Source organism: Symphalangus syndactylus, chromosome 3 (genome assembly GCF_028878055.3).
Source record: "Symphalangus syndactylus isolate Jambi chromosome 3, NHGRI_mSymSyn1-v2.1_pri, whole genome shotgun sequence".
NCBI classification, from domain to species: domain Eukaryota; kingdom Metazoa; phylum Chordata; class Mammalia; order Primates; family Hylobatidae; genus Symphalangus; species Symphalangus syndactylus.
Window position 1 is genome coordinate 87,587,880 of NC_072425.2, and position 20,048 is coordinate 87,607,927.

General features: G+C 46.5%; 1 long non-coding RNA gene across 1 annotated transcript in view; it reads left to right on the top strand.

Moving 5' to 3' along the window:
* The first annotated feature begins 701 nt into the window (after positions 1-701).
* LOC134736207 (uncharacterized) overlaps positions 702-20,048 on the top strand; it is a 132,582-nt gene continuing 113,235 nt past the window's right edge. Inside the window, exon 1 of the long non-coding RNA XR_010120064.1 lies at positions 702-776. This is a non-coding gene — a long non-coding RNA (uncharacterized lncRNA). The remainder of the gene's footprint in view (positions 777-20,048) is intronic.

A 20,048-nucleotide genomic window follows, 5' to 3' on the forward strand; every position in this document is an offset into this window, starting at 1 on the left:
ACAAACCACATTATTCCTCAGCTGCCCGCTGACAAAGCAACGGAATGGCTTTCAAAACCTCTGCTTAAGTTCCAGCTCAGAGGCGACACCATGTGAAGATGGGGTGCTTTCCTCCGGGGCCCAGGGCACATTCTAAGCAAAGGCATTTGTGTGGTGCTGCATCCCCCTTAGGTGGAATACGCGGGCCTGGGACCCAAGGGTGTGAAGCAGTGGCTCCTGTTACCACCATCCCATCCCATGACCCACTTGGGGAATTTATGCCCTTATCACACCTCTTTGGTTTTAGAGACCAAGGAGATGACTCCCTCCCACTTGTCTCTCATTTATAAACAGGGTAATCTTTATGCAGCTCAAATATAGCCAGGGCCACCCTGCCCCGCCTCTGCAGACTGGGGAAGAAAGCCCAAGCCCACTCTGAGATCTTTGCTAATTCCCAGGGTGTGTGCGATCTCACACCCATTCCCTCTAGTTCCAGTTAAATAGTTGCTAGCTCTGGTTAAATAGTTTCTCCTGAGGGGGATTGTTAAGAAGACAAGAAGGCTCTGGGTGTATTTAAGAAAGGCTATTTTTACCCTTCCCCCCGTCAGAAGTGCGGGGGGTGGGTGGGAGGGGGATTTTCTCTAATCTTCATTGTGAGAACCTGGTTTGGCTCCCCCAGGAAACACTCATGGGAAGTATAGGAGGCTACCTAGAGTTTTAACTCTCAAAGAATTTGTTAATTACACGTTAACGTTTCCTGGTCTCCAGGAGGTTTCTGCTTCGGAGCCCGTCTTCTGGTAAGTTGAGATTCTCTATATCTACCTGTTTGTCTCTCTAATTTTGGAGGGCAGCAGCTTGTCCTGTTGTCTCAATCCTGCGGTGGACCTAAGAAGAATTGATTTTCAGTTTGTTCAGCTTTTTTTCTTATTGCAGGGGTGGGAGAGATCACTTTCAAGCTTCATTATATGCCAAATGGGAACTGGAAGTCCACTAATAGAATTTTTAAATTTTCCCTACAGTTTATTATATGGGAAGTAGTATAGTTCTGGAAAAGAGCTTTGGAGACCTGGATTGTTATGTTACCTGCCCCAGCTCTCCTGACTAGATCTTGTAAAACCTTGCTGGTCCATCACCTGGAAGCATCCTCCACGCTCAGGAGCTTGTTAGAAAAACAGCATCTAGGGCGTTCTACCCCAGACCTACTGAATTAGAATCCACATTAAAATAAGACCCCAGATCACTCAAGGGCTTATTAAAGTTTTAAAGCTATGATAGAAAGTTACTTCCAAGCTTTGGGCATTAGTTTACTACCTCAGTTCCCAAACCGTGCACTGAGGCGTCTGGTGTATTTTGAGATATTTTAAACGTTTAAGGGAAACACAGCAATATCTGCCAACACAATGTGAACTGAACTATCTCACTACTAGCCTGAGATAGCTCCGGGTCCTGCCTCTGCCCAGTTAGCACAGTTTAGGGATCCTTTTGGTCCCATAAGGGACCCAACGTGCTGCTTCTCATTTATACTCTGTCTAGTCACATGCTGGTTCAACCCTCTTAACTCCCATCAGAAATAATAATTAAATAAATAACAATAACAAACTAGTAACACACAAGTCATTTGGTGAGTAGCAGACAGATTCATATTGTAATGTGCTCTACTTCACTGAGGCATCTCAAATGGTAAGGCACCAAAAGAAACTTGTTCTCAGTGACTCCTCCTACTGGGCTGGGTGAAGGCATCAGGCCGGCTCTCCCCACAGCTCGGGCTGACTTACTTTCCAGACACTTTCACTATAACAGCCTGATTTTGGTTATAAAAATTTGTTAATTTTTTATTGACACATAATGTATATATTTTTGAAGTATACGTGACAATTTAACACATTCATATAATTTGTAAAGATCAAAGCAGTGTAATTGGGATATCCATCACCTTAAATATCTTTGAAACTTCACTGTTATATTCAGTATCCCCCCCCTTTCAGGGAAGAGCAGGGTCCCACGATCTGGGCCTCTGAAACCAAGAGGGGTAGGGCTGCTCTGTTCTCCCCACCCTTTCTTTCCTCAGAGCTCATCTGGTGGGAAGAAGAGACAGGCTGCAGTTCAGGGGGTCCCCAAGACCACTGTCAGCTTCCATGATTCTCTCCAAGGATTCACAGAACTCAGAAGAGTTGCTACACTCACAGTAACAATTTGTTACAATGGAGGCACACAGATTAAAATCAGCAGAGGAAATGATACGGCTCTGATGAGTGGAGGAACACCAGGGTTCTTCCTCTCAAGTCGAATTGAATAAAACAACACGGACACACGTGCATTGGTTTTAAGGAGTGGAGAGTTTAATAGGCAAGAAAGAAGGAAGGAAGAAGAAAACAGCTCCCCTGTACAGAGACAGGTTGGGGATCCAAACAAAGAGAAAATCCCCCGTGTGGCAGAAAAGTGGTTGCTTATATGAGGAGGCTGGAGGAGGTGGTATCTGATTTCCATAGGGCTTAGGGGATTGGTTTGACCAGGCATGTCATTTACGTAGCCCACGAAAAAGCCGGCCCTCCCACCCTAGCTTTTAATATGCAAATACAGGGCGCCATGATGTTCTCATACCTGGGGATATGTGGGGGTGGCCATGTTGCCAGGCACATGTCAGGGCAAGGGCAAGAGGACCACGGTGGGAATCGTCATGTTTGGGTGGACCCAGTTTCTAATGGCCAGCAATACATATCAAAGGTTGCCATCCCGGCTCTAAGAACCAGGGCTTTTCTGCTAGACAAGAAATGTTTCTGGAGCTGCTTTAAAAGAAACAAAAACTTCCTAAGGACCCGTTTTCCTCTCTATCTGCCTAAAATAATCTCTTAATAACTCCTATAATGGGAAGAGGTGTACAGAGCAGAGTCCATGAGAGACCAGGCATGAGCTTCTGGTTGTCCTCCCCCGGTGGAGTCATGGAGCAGCACTTCATTCTAGGAATGACATGCGGCAACGTGCACAGAGCATTACGAACCAGGGCAGCGCACCCAAGCCTTGGCATCCAAGGTTTTTATTGGGGGCCAGCCATGTAGGCATGGCTGACAGCCCACGTGGCTGACTTCAGTGTCCAGCTGTTAGAGGTTAAGCTGATACTACCTGGCCCAAGACTCCCAGATAAACAAAGACACTCTTATCAGGTAGAATATTTCTAAGACACAGAGGTTCACTCCCAGGATTTTAGCAAGGGTCACACCTTTCCCTTGGACAAGGTTAATCCTTTACTGCCCACAGGCCTATCTTGATGCGACTGCTCATGGCAAGTGTTGGTCACCCTGCTAGGCTAGCTCATTGTCAACACAGATTCCATATCAATGCCAGTAGCCTTAATGAGCCTGGAGAATCTGGGTACTTTGTTCTCTATAGTGCCCTGTACCTATTGTTATCCCCCGTACCATTTTGTAACCTCTGGGGTCAAGAATGAATCTCAATCAGTATTTCTATATCATCCTGTTACTATAGCAACAGACACAATATTGCGTTCAGGACATCCCTGTTTCCAAAAAAAAAAAAAAAAAAACCCTTGGCATTTGTCTATAATGCCGGCTCCAGCTTTTCACCAAATGCCTCTGCTGTCTCCCCTCTTGGGAGCAAAACCAAATTCTTCTCATTTCAGTTTCTTCTGTCCCTTCCACCAAAGTTAAGCTCCAGGTCAAACTCTGCATATCCAAGTCCATTTAAGAATTTGGCAGAAGTTAAAAGCCTTTCATTCTCCCAGGATCCACTCTCCTAGAAGGCATTTTTGATTATAGATGGCAATTTTTTAAATGTTACAATTACTGCCACATTATTAGTCATCAGTCGTGGATGATTCCCTTTTTTAATTGAACCCTCTGCTGCTTCCAACCTGCTACAAGAACTATGGTGCCTACATTCTGGTGGTTGACAGGAACACTTAGCGAGGCTAAGGCATTGCTGAATTTTTACTGAATCATCTCATGTTCTTATTGGCATGGGAGTGTGTCAGCGGTGTTGAGGTAACTCTTCTTAGCAAGGAAGTAACCTGATTTGTTGTATGCCCTACTGAATAGCTTTGACTTGCCTTAAATAAATACCTTATGAGGACTGTGACATTCAATTGAATTGCTTTCATGGATGAAATTCAATTTCATGCATACTGAGTTTCCTCCTAAAAAGAGCTGAGTGTATGTGCTTTGCATGGTGATATGGTTTGGCTCTGTGTCCCCACCCAAATCTTATCTCGCATTGTAATCCCCACGTGTCAGGGGAGGGGACTGGTGGGAGGCGATTGAATCATGGGGGCAGACATCCCCCTTGCTGTTCTCATGACAGTGAGTGAGTTCTCAGGAGATCTGGTTGTTTTAAAAGTGTTGCACTTCCCCCTTCGATTACCATCTCTCTCTCCTCTCTGCCATGGGAAGACGTTCTTGCTCACCTTCACCTTCACCTTCTGCTATGATTGTAAGTTTCTTGAGGCTCCCTAGTCATGCTTCCTGTTAAGCCTGTGACACTGTAAATTAATTAAACCTCTCTTCTTCGTAAATTACCCAGTCTCAGGTAGTTCTTTACAGCAGTGTGAAAATGGACTAATACTCATGAACATCCCTGCCTTGCGGAAATGGAACACCACAGGTGCACTGTAGGGAAGGGGCTTTGTCTCCTGCTGGCCAGGCAGTGGTCCTGCTCTCTAGGCCAAGGCATGCGTCTGGTGTGAAAGCACAAGGGCCACCATGGCTTGTTAAGGGTGAAGTGGCCCTAGGGACATTGCTGATTTGAAGGGAAGCAGAGTTGATGGAGTAAGACTGGCTGCTCAAACCTCATTCTTTCCAGAGCTTAGTTCCTGGGCAGGATCTTAAGCAGATGAAGTACAGCTGTGAGCAACCACGGAGTTACATGTGCTGATGAGACTTCATCCTGGCATGCAGGGTGGCTTTGTGGCTGTGTGACCAGTGCAGTCACATGGGGCCCTGTGCTCAGAATGACCTGTGTGTGGGGTATAATGCTTTGTGACTTCCGTATCGAAACTTTTAATAATTTTAGCTTTGAATTTGTGTTTCGTAACTGACATCTATGGGACCATGGAGTGTGTGCTGAGGGCTTGAAGTCTCAGCTCAAGTGCAGTCCCTCCTGCCACTGCCTTCCCTGTCTCCCCTGGGTGAGCTCTCAGCTTCCTGTGTCCCATGCCCTGGCTCTCCAAGCCCCACGTGGCTTTCTCTTCCTTACCCTCCTACCTTGTGAATGCTGCTGCCCACCATGCCCGGCAGTGCCTGGACCTGGACAAGGCAGGGGGTTGGGCTGGACACACGTGCTTCATGGCATTGGGGGCCAGGGCATGGGTGCACCCCCACTCTGGGCTTCCAGCACCACAGCACAACTGGAAGGGACTTGGCAGGAATGAGACTTTTATTCACCCCCTATCCAGTTACCTAGGGCATCCCGACATGGAAGCTGCAATACCCTTGGGAGTCACCCATCCACAATGGCTTAGGGCAGCTGGCCTCTGGGAATGGGAGATGCCTGACTCTACTTCTCTGTCCCAAGCTATAACATGCTGCATTGGTCCAGTAACTGACAAGAAAGCAGAGGAACCCAGCAGCCAGGGGACACATACACCAATTCTCCTACGGGCCTGTGAGAGTCCTCACTCACTTCTCCACTATCCCCCACGTCCAAGGATCTGCAACATTAAAAATACAAAATTTTAAAACACAACACACAGAGACACATATATAAAAATATGTATTTATAATATTTATTTTAATAGTATAATTTTGAATTCACTGGACCCTGAAAATTATGTAGCCAGTTTTGCTGGCATGAAAGCAGTCATTTTTGTAGGTCATAGTTGAAACTACTTAAAAATTTTTAAGAGTGTTTCTCTAGCTCCTGCCTGGATTTTGTTGATAGTCAGTATAATGGGCCAAATAATTACCCTAATTCCTGGAACCCATGAATATGTTTTGTCACATGGCAAAGGAGATTTTGCAGATAAAATTAAGGTAATAGACCTTAGGACAGGGAGAGCATCCGGGACTATCCAGGTGGACGCAATGCAATCACATGGGCCCTTAAAAGTGGAAGAGTGAGAAGAGAGTTAGAGATGTGGTAGGGAAGAGAAATCCAGAGGAAATTCAAAGTCGACCATTGTTGCTGGCTTTGAAGATGGAAGAAGGGAGCCATGAGCCAAGGAATGTGGGCAGCCTCTAGAATGAGAACCATCTTCAGCCTCTGTCAGCAAGAAAGGGGGACCCTATGGAACATAAAACCTCATACAGCCAAATGGAACCCAGTTCTGCCGACAACCTGCATGCTCTTGCAGGTAGACTCTCCCTCAGAGTTCCAGAAAGGAACGAAACCCTGTTTCCAGTGCAATTGCAGCCTTGAGAGACTCAGGCAGAGAAATCAGCTGAGCCCACTAAACATCAGACCTACACACTGTGATATAAATCTGTGTTGTTTAAAATTTCTACATTTGTGATCATTAGTTACAGTAACAATTAGAAAACTAATACAATTGGTTGATCCAGTGGCAACAAGAATCTGGCAAGGTCAAAGCAAGAGAGAAATGAGAGAGAAAGCGCCAGAGGCAGGCCCCAGAGGTTAGGCTCTGGTTAAATAGTTTCTCCTGAGGGGCATTGTTCAGAAGACCAGAAGGCTCTGGGTGTATTTAAGAAAGGCTACTTTTCCCCTTCCCCTGTCAGAAGTGCTGGGGGATTTTCTCTAATCTTCATTGTGAGAACCTGGTTTGGCTCCCGGAGGAAACACTCATGGGAAGCATAGGAGGTGAGTTGTAACTCTCAAAACTGTTCCCAGTCGCAATTTGTCAATTACACGTTAACATTTCCTGGTCTCCAGGAGGTTTCTGCTTCTGACCCCGTCTTCTGGTAAGTTGAGATTCTCTGTATCTACCTGTTTGTCTCTGATTTTGGAGGGCAGCAGCTTGTCCTGTTGCCTCAATCCTGTAGTGGACCTATGAAGAGTTGATTTTCAGTTTGGTCAGCTTTTTTTCTTACTGCGGGGATGGGAGAGATCACTTCCAAGCTTCTTTATATGCCAAATGGGAACTGAAAGTCCAGTAATAGAATTTTTAAATTTTCCCTACAGTTTATTTCATGGGAAGTAGTATAGTTCTGGAAAAGAGCTTTGGAGACCTGGATTGTTATGTTACTTACCTGCCCCACCTCTCCTGACTCGATCTTGTAAAGCCTTGCTGGTCCATCAACTGGCAGCATCCTCCATGCTCAGGAGCTTGTTAGAAAAACAGCACCTTGGGCGTTCTACCCCAGACCTACTGAATTAGAATCCACATTAAAACAAGACCCAGATCACTCAAGGGCTTATGAAAGTTTTAAAGCTATGATAGAAAGTTACTTCCAACCTTTGAGCGTCGGTTTACTACCTCAGTTCCCAAACCGTGCACTGAGGTGCCTGGGGGCACCCTGAGGAACTCACAGGGGCATTTTGAGATATTTTAAATGTTTAAGGTAAACACATCTGCCCAACACAATGTGAACTGAACTATCTCACTACTAGCTTGAGATAGTTAAGTTACAACTGAAATTGCTGCATTCCATTTGATGATGTTGTCAGAGGCGTTTGCACCACAGCAACTCCATTTTGAACGAGGGCTAGGAAAATGAGGCTGGGACTTACTGGGTTGCATTCTCAGAAGGTTAGGCATTCCTAGCCTCTAGATGTTTATGGTGAAGGTGCGTCCAGAATTGGTGGGTTCTTGGTCTCGCTGACTTCAAGAACAAAGCCACAGACCCTCGCAGTGAGTGTTACAGTTCTTAAAGATGGTGTGTCCAGAGTTTGTTCCTTCAGATGTGTCTGGAGTTTCTTCCTTCTGGTGGGTTTGTGGTCTTGCTGACTTCAGGAGTGAAGCTGCAGACCTTTGCGGTGAGTGTCACAGCTCTTAAAGGCGGCGTGTCTGGAGTTGTTTGTTCCTTCCGGTGGGTTCGTGGTCTCGCTGGCCTCAGGAGTGAAGCTGCAGACCTTCGCGGTGAGTGTTACAGCTCATAAAGGCAGCGCGGACCCAAAGAGTGAGCAGCAGCAAGGTTTATTGCAAAGAGCGAAAGAACAAAGCTTCCACAGCGTGGGAGGGGACCTGAGCGGGTTGCCACTGCTGGCTGGGGCAGCCAGCTTTTATTCCCTTATCTGACCCCACCCACGTCCTGCTGATTGGTCCATTTTACAGAGAGCTGATTGGTCCATTTTACAGAGAGCTTATTGGTCCGTTTTGACAGGGTGCTGCTTGGTGCATTTACAATCCCTGAGCTAGACACAGAGTGCTGACTGGTGCATTCACAATCCTTTAACTAGACATGAAAGTTCTCCAAGTCCCCACTAGATTAGCTAGACACAGAGCACTGATTGGTGCACTTACAAACCTTGAGCTAGACACAGAGTACTGATTGGTGCATTTACAAACTTTGAGCTAGACACAGAGTGCTGATTGGTACATTTACAATCTTCCAGCTAGACATAAAAGTTCTCCAAGTCCCCACCCAACTCAGGATCCCAGCTGGCTTTGCCTAGTGGATCCTGCACCAGGGCCACGGGCGGAGCTGCCCGCCACTGCCACGCCATGCGCCCACACTCCTCAGCCCTTGGGTGGTTGATGGGACGGGGTGCCATGGAGCAGGGGGTGGTGCCCGTCGGGGAGGCTTGGGCCACGTGGGAGCCCACGGGCAGGGGTGGGGGGGTGCTTAGGCATGGCTGGCTGTAGGTCCCGAGCCCTGCCCCACAGGGAGGCGGCTGAGGCCTGGCGAGAATTTGAGCGTGTCGGGGGTGGGCCAGCAGTGCTGGGGGACCTGGCACACCCTCCTTAGCTGGTGTCCCAGGTGCTAATCCCCTCACTGCCCAGGGCCAGTGGTGCCAGCCGGCCGCTCTGAGTGTGGGGCCCGCTGAGCCCACGACCGATCCTGGAGAAGCCTGCGGGAGCCCCAGGGAGAGTTTTCTTTGTGAAGGGCAGAGTGCCCTGGAATGGGTTTGCCGAGCCCGCGCCCACCCTGAAGTTGCGCTGGCCCGCAACAGCCCCAGTTCCCGCCCACGCCTCTCCCTCCACACGTCCCCGCAAGCAGAGGTAGCTGGCTCCAGCCTCAGCCAGCCCAGAGAGGGGCTCCCGCAGTGCAGCAGTGGGCTGAAGGGCTCCTCAAGCACGGCCAGAGTGGATGGCAAGGCCAAGGAGGTGCCGAGAGCGAGCGAGGGCTGCTAGCACGTTGTCACCTCTCAAAGGGAACAAATTAATAATGTTTACTAAAGAGACCCGGACTTGGGAGTGTCCAGATACCCTGATATCTGGACAATAAAGGCATTCCTAATTTTGCTTTAAAGATAATAATATTGATTCTTGCAAAATATAGTAATTAAGAAAATTAATCCTTTATCACAAACCCTTGTAACAGAGCACATCTCCCCATATATACGGGTATTTTACCTGGGGTCAACGTGTTCCTTCTAACTTTCAGGAATGCCCTACTCTGTCTATGGAGTAGCTGTACTTTCACCACTTTACTTTCTTAATGAACTTGCTTTTACTTTGCACTGCGGACTCGCCCTGAATTCTTTCTTGCATGAGATCCAAGAACCTTCTCTTGGGGTCTGGATCGGGACCCCTGTCCTGTAACAATGTCGTATCAATGAGAAGCTAGGATTTTAATTGTAATAAAATATCAGTGCTGTGCGAAAATCAATATGGAACAACAAATGAAGTGCCAGTGTCCTGTCTGATTCCAAAATCTGAGAAGCTATGCAGGGACCAATAGGGGCCAAGTTGTCAGGATATCAATACCTATTAAATAGTTTGAATCTGGCTACATAATACATAGAATGGTTAGGTTTTCCTTTTGGCCTAGGAATGCTGACACACTAAAAGCACCGTGAACTAAGAAAGTCTAGAAACCTCTGGTTTAACGTTTAGCTAATTACTTCCCTCTCACTTGATTTTTGAATGGATTAAATGAGATAAGGTGTGGTCAGTTCCTGTCCATTGAATGTTAGTTCACTTCATATAGCCGTTATTCAATCTATTTTTTCCTGTTGCACTTCATCTGCATTCTTTGAAGACTTGAACAGAACCATCATACCAAGGTCAAGGAACTCTGCAAGATACAATCACAGCACCATAATCACTTTCCTTACCTGTGCATCCCTCCCTGCTGTTTACAAACCACTTCATATACACAAGCTCCTTGGATTTTCACAACCTCATGAGGAAAGCCAAGAAAGGTATTATTAAATTCATTTTAAATAAGAAAACTCCAAACACTGAATTTCAGAGAGGTTGCATAATTGCACAAGGTCACACAGTAGAGTCTTTCTGCTCCTCTAAGACTAATGCCTTTTATTTCCTTTACTGTCTGGGGAGAAAGGAAGATATTTGAGAACTGGGTGGGGCAGGAAATTTTAATCTAAACTGTGCTGCTCGTTGGAGGGCTAGCTTCCTGTTGGAGCCCACAGCCTCACACTTTAGAAACTGAGGTCAGCTGGCCTGAGAGTCACACTTGTGATGCCATGGTATTGATGGGAGCCCAGTTGACTTCCCCAGATTGCTGTGAAATTGCACAGGTCCTACCTAGGGCAGCAGCAGAAGTCAGCCCTGCCTCCTGGGATGAGTTCACTTGGCACTGGGCAGCTGCTGCAGCAAAACAATCCCACAGATGACCTCTGCCTCCTCCATAAATTGAAAATAGTGCAGTCTTTAAAATGGAAAAGAGCTTCTGACACTGTGTAATAACCCACTCTCCTGATCAACCTGGTTTGCCACCCACCTTGGGAAACTCTACAAAATAGGCTTTCTGTCCCCTTACTGCCTGCATGGTGTATGCTGGCGTTGGGAAGAAAGAAGTGGATTCCTGACTGCGCAGGTAGCGTGCACAGAAGGACGTTTTGGGACAATCCAGCCCCTTGCCTCTCTCTGGAGGACAAGTAGAGGTGAAGGAAGTTACTTGCTTGCAGAGGTTGGGTTTCTGTTCCAAGGTGGCACTGTCTAACTGGCAGCCGGATGACTATGCTGTGAGGGTTGAGGGAAGGGAACTTTCTATTCTGCTTCATTTATTTCCATTTCAGGTGATTTAATGAACCTTAAACACACTCATTCACGAAGGCAGTTTTGAAGGTCTGAAGAGATCAGGAGCCTGGTAATGGATTCTGGTCCCTGTGACAGGGATGCTTATGACCAGGAAGGACTGAGACAATTCATGGAAGGCAACTGAAGCCTCTGCAGAGGGCTTTAGAGAGGAGGAAAGGTACATCAGAGCTGAACACACCATTGCCTCTGGATCCCTCATTTGGTTCTTGTCCAGATCAGGGTGACCTGAAACGATGACCATCTGTCCACTGTTTCTTAGCCTCCAGCCAGGGCCAAGCAGGCCTGGCGTGCACCAATGCTACTGCTTGGCCTGTCTGAGTCTACTGGGTGCAGTGTCCTGCTTTGGTCCTTTTCCTACTTAAAGAGGCAGTGTACAGGATCACTGTTTTTTTTTAATAAAAATCTAGTATTTCCCGAGAAATCTCTAGTAGAGATTGCTTACATTGTGCTATGTGCTTTTAGATATAGTATCTCACACAATCCTTCAAATGCCCCCATATTAGTTTGCCACGACTGCCAAACCCAGCAACCTGGATGGCGTAAACAACAGAAATTTGTTGTCCCCCAGTTCTGGCAACTAGAAGTTCGAAATCAAGGTGAGAGCAGAGCTGTGTCCCCTCTAAAACACTAGGAAACAATTGGTTCCAGATCTCTCTCCTAGTTTCTGGTAGTTCCCTGGCTTCTTGAAGCACAGCTCCAGTCTTCACATGGTATTATTTCAGTGTGCATGCCTGTCTCCACATTTCCCTTTATTATAAATACACTAGTCACATTGGACAGGACCTACCCTATTCCAGTATGATCTCATTTTAACTATAACATCTGCAATAATCCTATCTACAAAAAGGGTCACATTTTAAGGTACTAAGAATTAGGACCTCCATATGTGAATTTTGTTCAACCAAATAACAACCCCTCCAACTAACAAATAAAAAAAATTGAAGCATAGGGAAGTCAAATAACCTGCACAGAGTCACAAGGCTAGCAATATAGTTTGCCTGTCTCCTCATCCAAATCTTATCTTGAATTGTAGTTCCCGTAATCCCCTCATGTCATGGGAGGGACCCAGTGGGAGGTAACTGAATCAAGGGGGAGGTTCTCCCCATGCATGATAGTGAGTGACTTCTCACAACATCTGATGGGTTTATAGGGGGCCTTTCCCTCCTTCACTCTGCACTTCTTCCTGCTGCTAAGTGAAGGATGCGTTTGCTTCCCCTTCTGCCATGATTGTAAGTTTCCCGAGGGCTCCCCAGCACTGCAGAACCATGAGTCTATTAAACCTTTTTCCTTTATAAATTACCCAGTCTTAGGTATGTCCTTATAGCAGCATGACAGCAGACTAATACAGTAAATTGGTACCACAGAGAGTGGGGTGCTCCTATAAGGATACCCGAAAATGTGGAAGCAACTTTGGAACTGGGTAACAGGAAGAGGTTGAAACAGTTTGGAGGGATCAGAAGAAGACAGGAAAATGTGGGGAAATTTGGAACTTCCTAGAGACTTGTTGAATGGCTTTGACCAAAATGCTGATAGTGATATGGACAATGAAGTCCAGGCTGAGGTGTTCTCAGATGGAAATGAGGAACTTGTTGGGAGCTCGAATAAGGGTGATTCTTGCTATGTTTTAGCAAAGTGACTGGCAGCATTTTGCCCCAGCCCTAGAGATCTGTGGAACTTCAAACTTGAGAGAGATGATTTAGGGTATCTGGTGGAAGAAATTTCTAAGCAGCAAAGCATTCAAGAGGAAGCAGAGCATAGAAGTTTGGAAAATTTGTAGCCTAAAGATGGAATAGAAGAGAAAAACCCATTTTCTGGGGGAGAAATTCAAGCCTTCTGCAGAAATTTGCATAAGTAATGAGGAGCCAAATTTTAACCTCTGAAACAATGGAGAAAGATCTCCACAGTATGTCAAAAACCTTCATGGCAGTCCCTCCCATCACAGGTCCAGAGGCCTAGGAGGGAAAAATGGTTTCCTGGGCTGGGTCCAGGGACCCCTGCTGTGTGAAACCTAGGGACTTGGTGCCCTACATCCCAGCCGCTTCAGCTGTGGCTAAAAGGGGCCAGAGTACAGCTCAGGCTGTGGCTTCAGAGGATGCAAGCCCTAAGCCTTGGCAGCTTCCAGATGGTGTTGAGCCTGCAGGTACACAGAAGTCAAGAATTGAAGTTTGGGAACCTCTGCTTAGATTTCAGAGGATGTATGGAAATGCCAGGATGTTCCAGCAGAAGTTTGCTGCAGTGGTGGAGCCCTCATGAAGAACCTCTGCTAGGGCAGTGAGGGACGGGAAATGGGGGGTCAGAGCCTCCACACAGAGTCCTTACTAGGGCACTCTCTAGTAGAGCTGTGAGAAGACAGCCACCATCATCCAGACTCTAGAAAGGTAGATCCACCAACAGCTTGCACCATGTACCTGGAAAAGCCACAGATACTCGGCGCCAGTCTGTGAAAACAGCCAGGAGGAGGGGACAATACCCTGCAAAGCCACACAGGTGGAGCTGCCCAAGGCTGTGGCAACCCACCTCTTGCATCAGTGTGACCTGGATGTGAGACATGGAGTCAAAGGAGATCATTTTGGAACTTTAAGGTTTAATGACTGCCCTATTGGATTTCAGATTTGCATAGTGTCTGTAGCCCCTTTGTTTTGGCCAATTTCTCTCATCTGGAATGGATATAATTACCCAGTGCCTGTACCCCCATTGTTTCTAGGAAGTAACTAACTTGCTTGTGATTTTACAGGCTCATAGGAGGAAGAAACTTATCTTGTCTCCGATGAGACTTTGGACTTGGACTTCTGGGCTAATTCCGGAAAGAGCTAAGACTTTGGGGATACTGTTGGAAAGGCATGATTGTGTTTTAAAATGTGAGGACATGTGATTTGGGAGGGGCCGGGGTGGAATGATATAGTTTGGCTTTGTCCCCACTCAAATCTCATCTTGAATTGTAATTCCCATAATCCCCATGTGTTGTGGGAGGGATGCAGTGAGAGGTAATCAAATCATCGAGGTGGTTTCTCCCATGCTGTTCTTGTGATAGTAAGTGAGTTCTCACGAGATCTGGTGGTTTTATAAGGATCATCCCTTATAAGGGTTTTCCCCCTTTGTTCAGCACTTCTCTTTCATGCCACATGTGAAGAAGGATGTGTTTGCTTCCCCATCCACCATGATTGTAAGCTTCCTGAGGCCTCCCCAGCCCTGCAGAACCATGAGACAATTAAACCTCTTTCTTTTATAAGTTAGTCAGTCTTGGGTATGTCCTTATAGCAGTGCAGGAACAGACTAATACAGCTTGTGAGTGACCAGGCTGGAATTTGAACCCAGGGCTGTATGATTCCAGAGGCCTGTTACTGGTTTTCAAACTGTGGCAGCCAAGGTCACCTGCAGGGCTTATTAAACACAGATTGCTGGACCCCACTCCCAGAGTTTCTGGTGCAGCAGGTCTGGGTGGGGCCAGAGCATCTGCCTTTCTAGCAAGTTCCAGGTGCTGCTGCTGGTGCAACACCAGACTTTGAAAGTAACTTTCCCAGCAGCTCTTGGACTTTCATGGCCATAAAAATCACCTGGGAACTTTTGTTTGTTCATTTGAGCAGATCTTCTGGCCCATTCCAGAAGATTTGGATTTGGTAAATCCAAAACAGGGCCCAGGAATCTGCATTGTAAACCAGCAAACCTAGTGATTCTCAGAGGATCAGTGGCCACCCTTTGAGAAAGAATGTAGTTCCTGCTTCCCTGAAGACCCATGAGGTCCTCAGCTTTGATGGCACATTGGAACCACCCGGGAAAATTTCAGAAATTTGAAGCTGAACTGGTGTCTGGGATTCACCCCAAAAGATTCTAATTTCAGGTAGTGTGGGGAGGGGGTGACCTGAGTCACTGGGTTTAAAGAAAATCTCATCAGGGTGACTCTAACATATAGACAAATTTGAGAACCACCAGCACTGCTCAAAGTAATGCTACCAGGGGCTGGTGACCATGTGCAAAATTCCGCAGCGCTTAGGTAGCAGAGCCTGGGGGCCCCAGAAGTTCTAGTTCTTCCCCAGCACTCGATCGGAAAGGGTCCGCCTCATGACTAAGACCTTTTCCAGCCCCAAAACCTGTACATTTTCCCAGACAACTCACCAAAATTAGCATACACTCATTCATTCACTTACTCATTTATTCATGGACGAAATGGCCATGTGGAGGCCGGATGAGCTGTGAGGGCACTGGGCCAGGTTGCCTGAATCTGACCCCAGCTTCGGCACTTGCTGGGAATGTGACACCGTGCACGTTCATTATGGGGTGCCTGGCTTTCCTTATTGGAAAACCTTACCTCCTAGGCTTGTTGTGAGGAATAAGTGAGTCACTGAAGATGGAGATCTTATAACATAGTAAGCTCTAAATTAGTGTGTTTTATAATCAATCATCGAAGAAATCTCTGTCCAGCAGCTATCATGTGTCAGGCACGGGGTACAACGGAATAAAACACAAAGTCCCTTATCTAATTGAGCTGACATTCAGGAGAAGAAAGTGGAAATATATCATGTGAGGGTAATAAGTTACTGCGTTTCTCTCTCTGAACCCCTCAAATGCCCCGGGGCACGCTAAGTGAGGGCAGCTGGACATCCTGTCCTGTGGGGTATCGCGGATGAGGGGTGTCGGTGAGGGAAGTGTGGCGGGTCAGGACGCCCATTCACCAGCTCGCTGCTTTGCTACCCGCCGCCTTCAAGCTGTCGGGTTAAACCTTTCCAAGAAGGCTCCCTTGATCTCTGTCTCTCTCTTCCTCTTCCCCTTTGCTCCTTCCTTCTCTATCTCCCGCAACTGCTCCCGGGGATATGTCCCACTGTCGCAAGTGTTTCAGTTTCTCCTGCAGGATTTCCGCTTGGGGGTGGGGTGGGGTGCACCGGGGCGGGGAGTAGAAGCACACATCATGGGGCGGCAGTGGTGGCAGCAGCTCCATCCGCAGGGCCTGTCTGACAGGGAGAATGGAGCAGATTGAAAGTCGCATCTTTTTTCTCTTCGAACTCTGAAGGCATCTCCCAGCCGGCACTGGGGGGCGCTGGCCCCTTGATTTCCTAAAAGACAGCTAGTACCCCTGCAAGACCTCGCTGGCCATTGCCGCAGCATCCCCTCCGGCAGCACACGGTGGTCACGGGCGGGGGCGGGGGCGGGGGAATGGCCCCAGGCCGCTCCCCACGCCGCGCCGGGTTGTCGTGCAGCGCGGTTCCGCGGGGCCTCGGCAGGTGTCACTGTGGTCTGGGGAGTGAGCGTCTGCGAGTCCGCGGGAGGCTGGGCGCCGCCTGATGGGGTGTTGGGGGACCGGAGTGCTGAGGAGCAAACCGAGCCTTAGGCAACCGCAGTTCCCAGACAGAGACTGTTTGTTGCGGTGGAGGCAGGAGGCCTTTTGGCGAAGCAGGGAGAGACCTGGATTTGACTCTTCCCGGTCCGGTGGGACCCCAGGTGCCGCTGCTCCCTCGACCTACTTGGAGCTGGCAGGTGGATGGTTCTGAAAAGGCAGTGTGATCCCAGGGATGCAGATCCCGCGTCTCCACCCTAGAGTTTCTGATTAGGAACTAGTGGGTCGAGGCCCAGGAATTTGCAGCTTTAGCGCCTCTGCTGTCACAATGGGTGCAGTTCTTGCTTAGAAAAACACTAAATAAGAAAATCAATCAGATTAAGTCAATTTGCTGGAGGTTTTCCCAAACATCTGTGTTCTAGTTCAAAATATGTTTCACCGGGTAATTAGGAAATTACATTCGTAATTTTATCTCCAAAGGGCAGAAAGTGGCCATTCTCACTCCTGATCCTGTGGCTCACTCCCCCTCATCTCGGCGGGGCCTGCTGTCCACTCATTCAGGCCTACACTCAGATGTCATTTCCGTATAATCTTATCTGATCGCACTACCCAAGAAAAGCGCTCCCTCTCCACAATTCCCACCATCTTACTTTGCTATCAAATATTATTGTTATGTATAACACTCATCGATATCTAAAAATTTTGTCACCCATTGTCCTTTTAAGTTCTTCCCTCTAATAAAGACTTTTTGGTCACATTTAGGTTTTCTAAAAAATGAAAATAATCACTTCTAATAACGAAACAATGTCAGTGTGTCAATTGAAAGGCAAGTCCTATAGTCAAAATTTCAGTGTTGACTTTAAATTGAGGCACACCTTCCTCGCCTTGATGTTGAGTCTTGGGGGTGGGGTTTAGTCAGGGAAGGGGTCCCGGTAGCTTCTCCTCCCCTTCTGCCCTTGGCCCTGTCCTCCTCCTTTCCCTTCTTGCTTTCCCAGGTTTCTGACTTTTCCAGAAGGCAGCCTAGGGTGGGAGCACTGGTGACAAAGCTGGAAAGTTCTGCCACTTCAGTGGTGACCCCACACTAGCACTTGCTGGTTGTGGTTACCTACAAGAACTCCCATAACAAAAAAGTATTATGATGGTGCAAAAGTAATTGCTGTTTTGGCCCTTAAAAGTACTGGGCAAATCACAACTACTTTTGCATCTACGTAATACTAAAGATCTGCCACATGCAGCAAGTGCCAGTGTTGGGTCATGGGAGTATATACTCTCCCCTGTGTAGTCCTTTCACGGGGAGTGTGAACTCTCAGGGGGAAAGGCTTGGGGAACTGAGTCCTTCCTTACCTCCCTCAGCCCCTAGAAATGTAGTCATCCTCCAGCCAAGACCACTCCAGTTACTCCTGGCTATCTTCCCAGACAGGACCCAAGGTGACCCTACAAAAATTCTTCCTCTCCTGTGTTCCCTCCCCACTCTGGTTCACAGAAAATATTCATGCGATCTTGTCCAGGCTGGGTTTGCAGACCAGCCCCCGAGTCACCCATCCCTTGGATTTATCACTGTGGGCCAGTGCGTTGCGTCCCCTAAGCACAGGACATCCAGAGTAAGCCCTTAGAGTAATCTTACTGAAGCTTCTTTAAGTGTCTGTGCTTTCCCTGGTGGGAGGTAGAGGAGGTAGGAGCCACAGCACAGTTGCAGCTTCTTCTGAAGAAATCTGCCTGCTCTCAACCTCAGAACCATTTTATACTGTGGATACATATATTAGGCAGTAGTCAGGATAAATTATGTTTTAATATGTTGTTTTTTAAAAAAAAAATCCATATTAATGCAAAAAACCATTATAAGTAAAATATCAAAATTATAAATAAAGACAATATCAGTACTCAGGGTTTTAGAGGCACACAAGCAAGTGGGCTTTCTTTCCTCTCCTTTTTCCATGACTCCTTCTCACTTGGGATGTATTTTCTACTGTCTTGGAGCCTTGGCCAAAACTTCCATATAAAGACCATGAGGGCAAGGACTTTGCCCTGAAAATTGCTAAATCTTCAGTGTTGGCATTTGGCAAATATCTGTGAATGAATATATGAGTTGTGGTTTTTGATTCTTGGATGTTCTTTTATTAGGGAATTTACAGTGGAAAATAGCTGTGGGAAAAAAAGCTTGGCGATGCTACATTTCACTTCTACATGTTGACTTTACCTTTATGACATAGCTTTATTTATTTTTTAACATTTATTTTAGGTTTGGGAGTAATGTGAAGGTTCGTTATATAGGTAAACTCATCATGGGGGTTTGTCATACAGGTTATCTCATCACCCTGATATTAAGCCATAGTCATTAATAACTTAAGCCAACAGGTATTTTTTTCTGCTCCTTTCCCTCTTCCCACCCTCTACCCTCAAGTAGACCCCAGGGTCTGTTGTTCCATTGAGTTCATGAGTTCTCATCCTTCAGCTCCCACTTATAAGTGAGAACTTGTGGTATTTGGTTTTCTGTTCCTGCATTAGTTTGCTAAGGATGATAGCCACCAACTCCATCCATATTCCCGCAAAAGACATGATCTCATTGTTTTTTATGGCTGCATAGTATTCCATGGTGTATATGTACCACATTTTCTTTATCCAGTCTGCCATTGTTGGGCGATTAGGTTGATTCCATGTGTTTGCTGTTGTGAATGGTGGTGCAATGAACACTGTGCATGTGTCTTTATGGTAGAATTATTTATATTCCTCTGGGTACATATCCAGTAATGGGATTTCTGGGTCGAATGGTAGTTCTGCTTTTAGCTCTTTGAGGAATCACCATATTGCTTTCCACAATGGTTGAACTAATTTACACTCCCACCAACAGTGTATAAGTGTTCCCCTTTCTCTGGAACCTCACCAGCTTCTGTTATTTTTTTCATTTTTAATAATAGCCATTGTGGCTAGTATGAGATGCTATCTCATTGTGGTTTTGATTTGCATTTGTCTAATGCTCAGTAATATTGAGCTTTTCTCATAGGCTGCATGTGTGTCTTTTGAAAAGTGCCTGTTCATGTATGACATAGATTTAAAATATAGGTGTGGCTTGCACCTATAAACTCAGCTACTGCAGAGGCTGAGGCAGGAGGATAACTTGAGACCAGCCTGGACAACATAGCAAGACACTATTCTAAAAATAAAACAAATTAGCTGGGTGCAGTGGCATGCACCTGTAGTCCCAGCTACTTGGGAGGCTGAGGCAGGAGGATGTTTTTTTCCAAATGTGTTTTTGTTGTAGGTGATGTTTGGTTTTCTTTTTCATTTTATAGAATTAAACAGTTGTAGAAGAGTCACAATCATATACTAGACCACTGCCTATTTTAGGTTTTGTTCCTGGCTACTTATTTTACCTTTTATTATTTAAAATTCAACTTATAGTAGAATTAAAAATATTTGGCAACCAAATCTCTATTTCTGTGCATCAGTACAATAAGGTAAGTATAAAGTCACATAGTGCAATAAAATTTCTCTTCTTAAAAGGTGAAAACTTTCCTTTCTCGGTGTGTTTATTAATCTCTGATAATGCAGTTGCATTATAAATCACTCCTTAAAATACTGGTATCTTATACACCTTAGCTGTTCTATCACTGTAACTTATTTACTTTGAGCTCCGTTGCTTCCGGAGTTGGTTCCTTCCAGTGGGTTCTTGGTCTCGCTGACTTAAAGAATGAAGCTGCAGACCTTTGCGGTGAGTGTTAGAGCTCT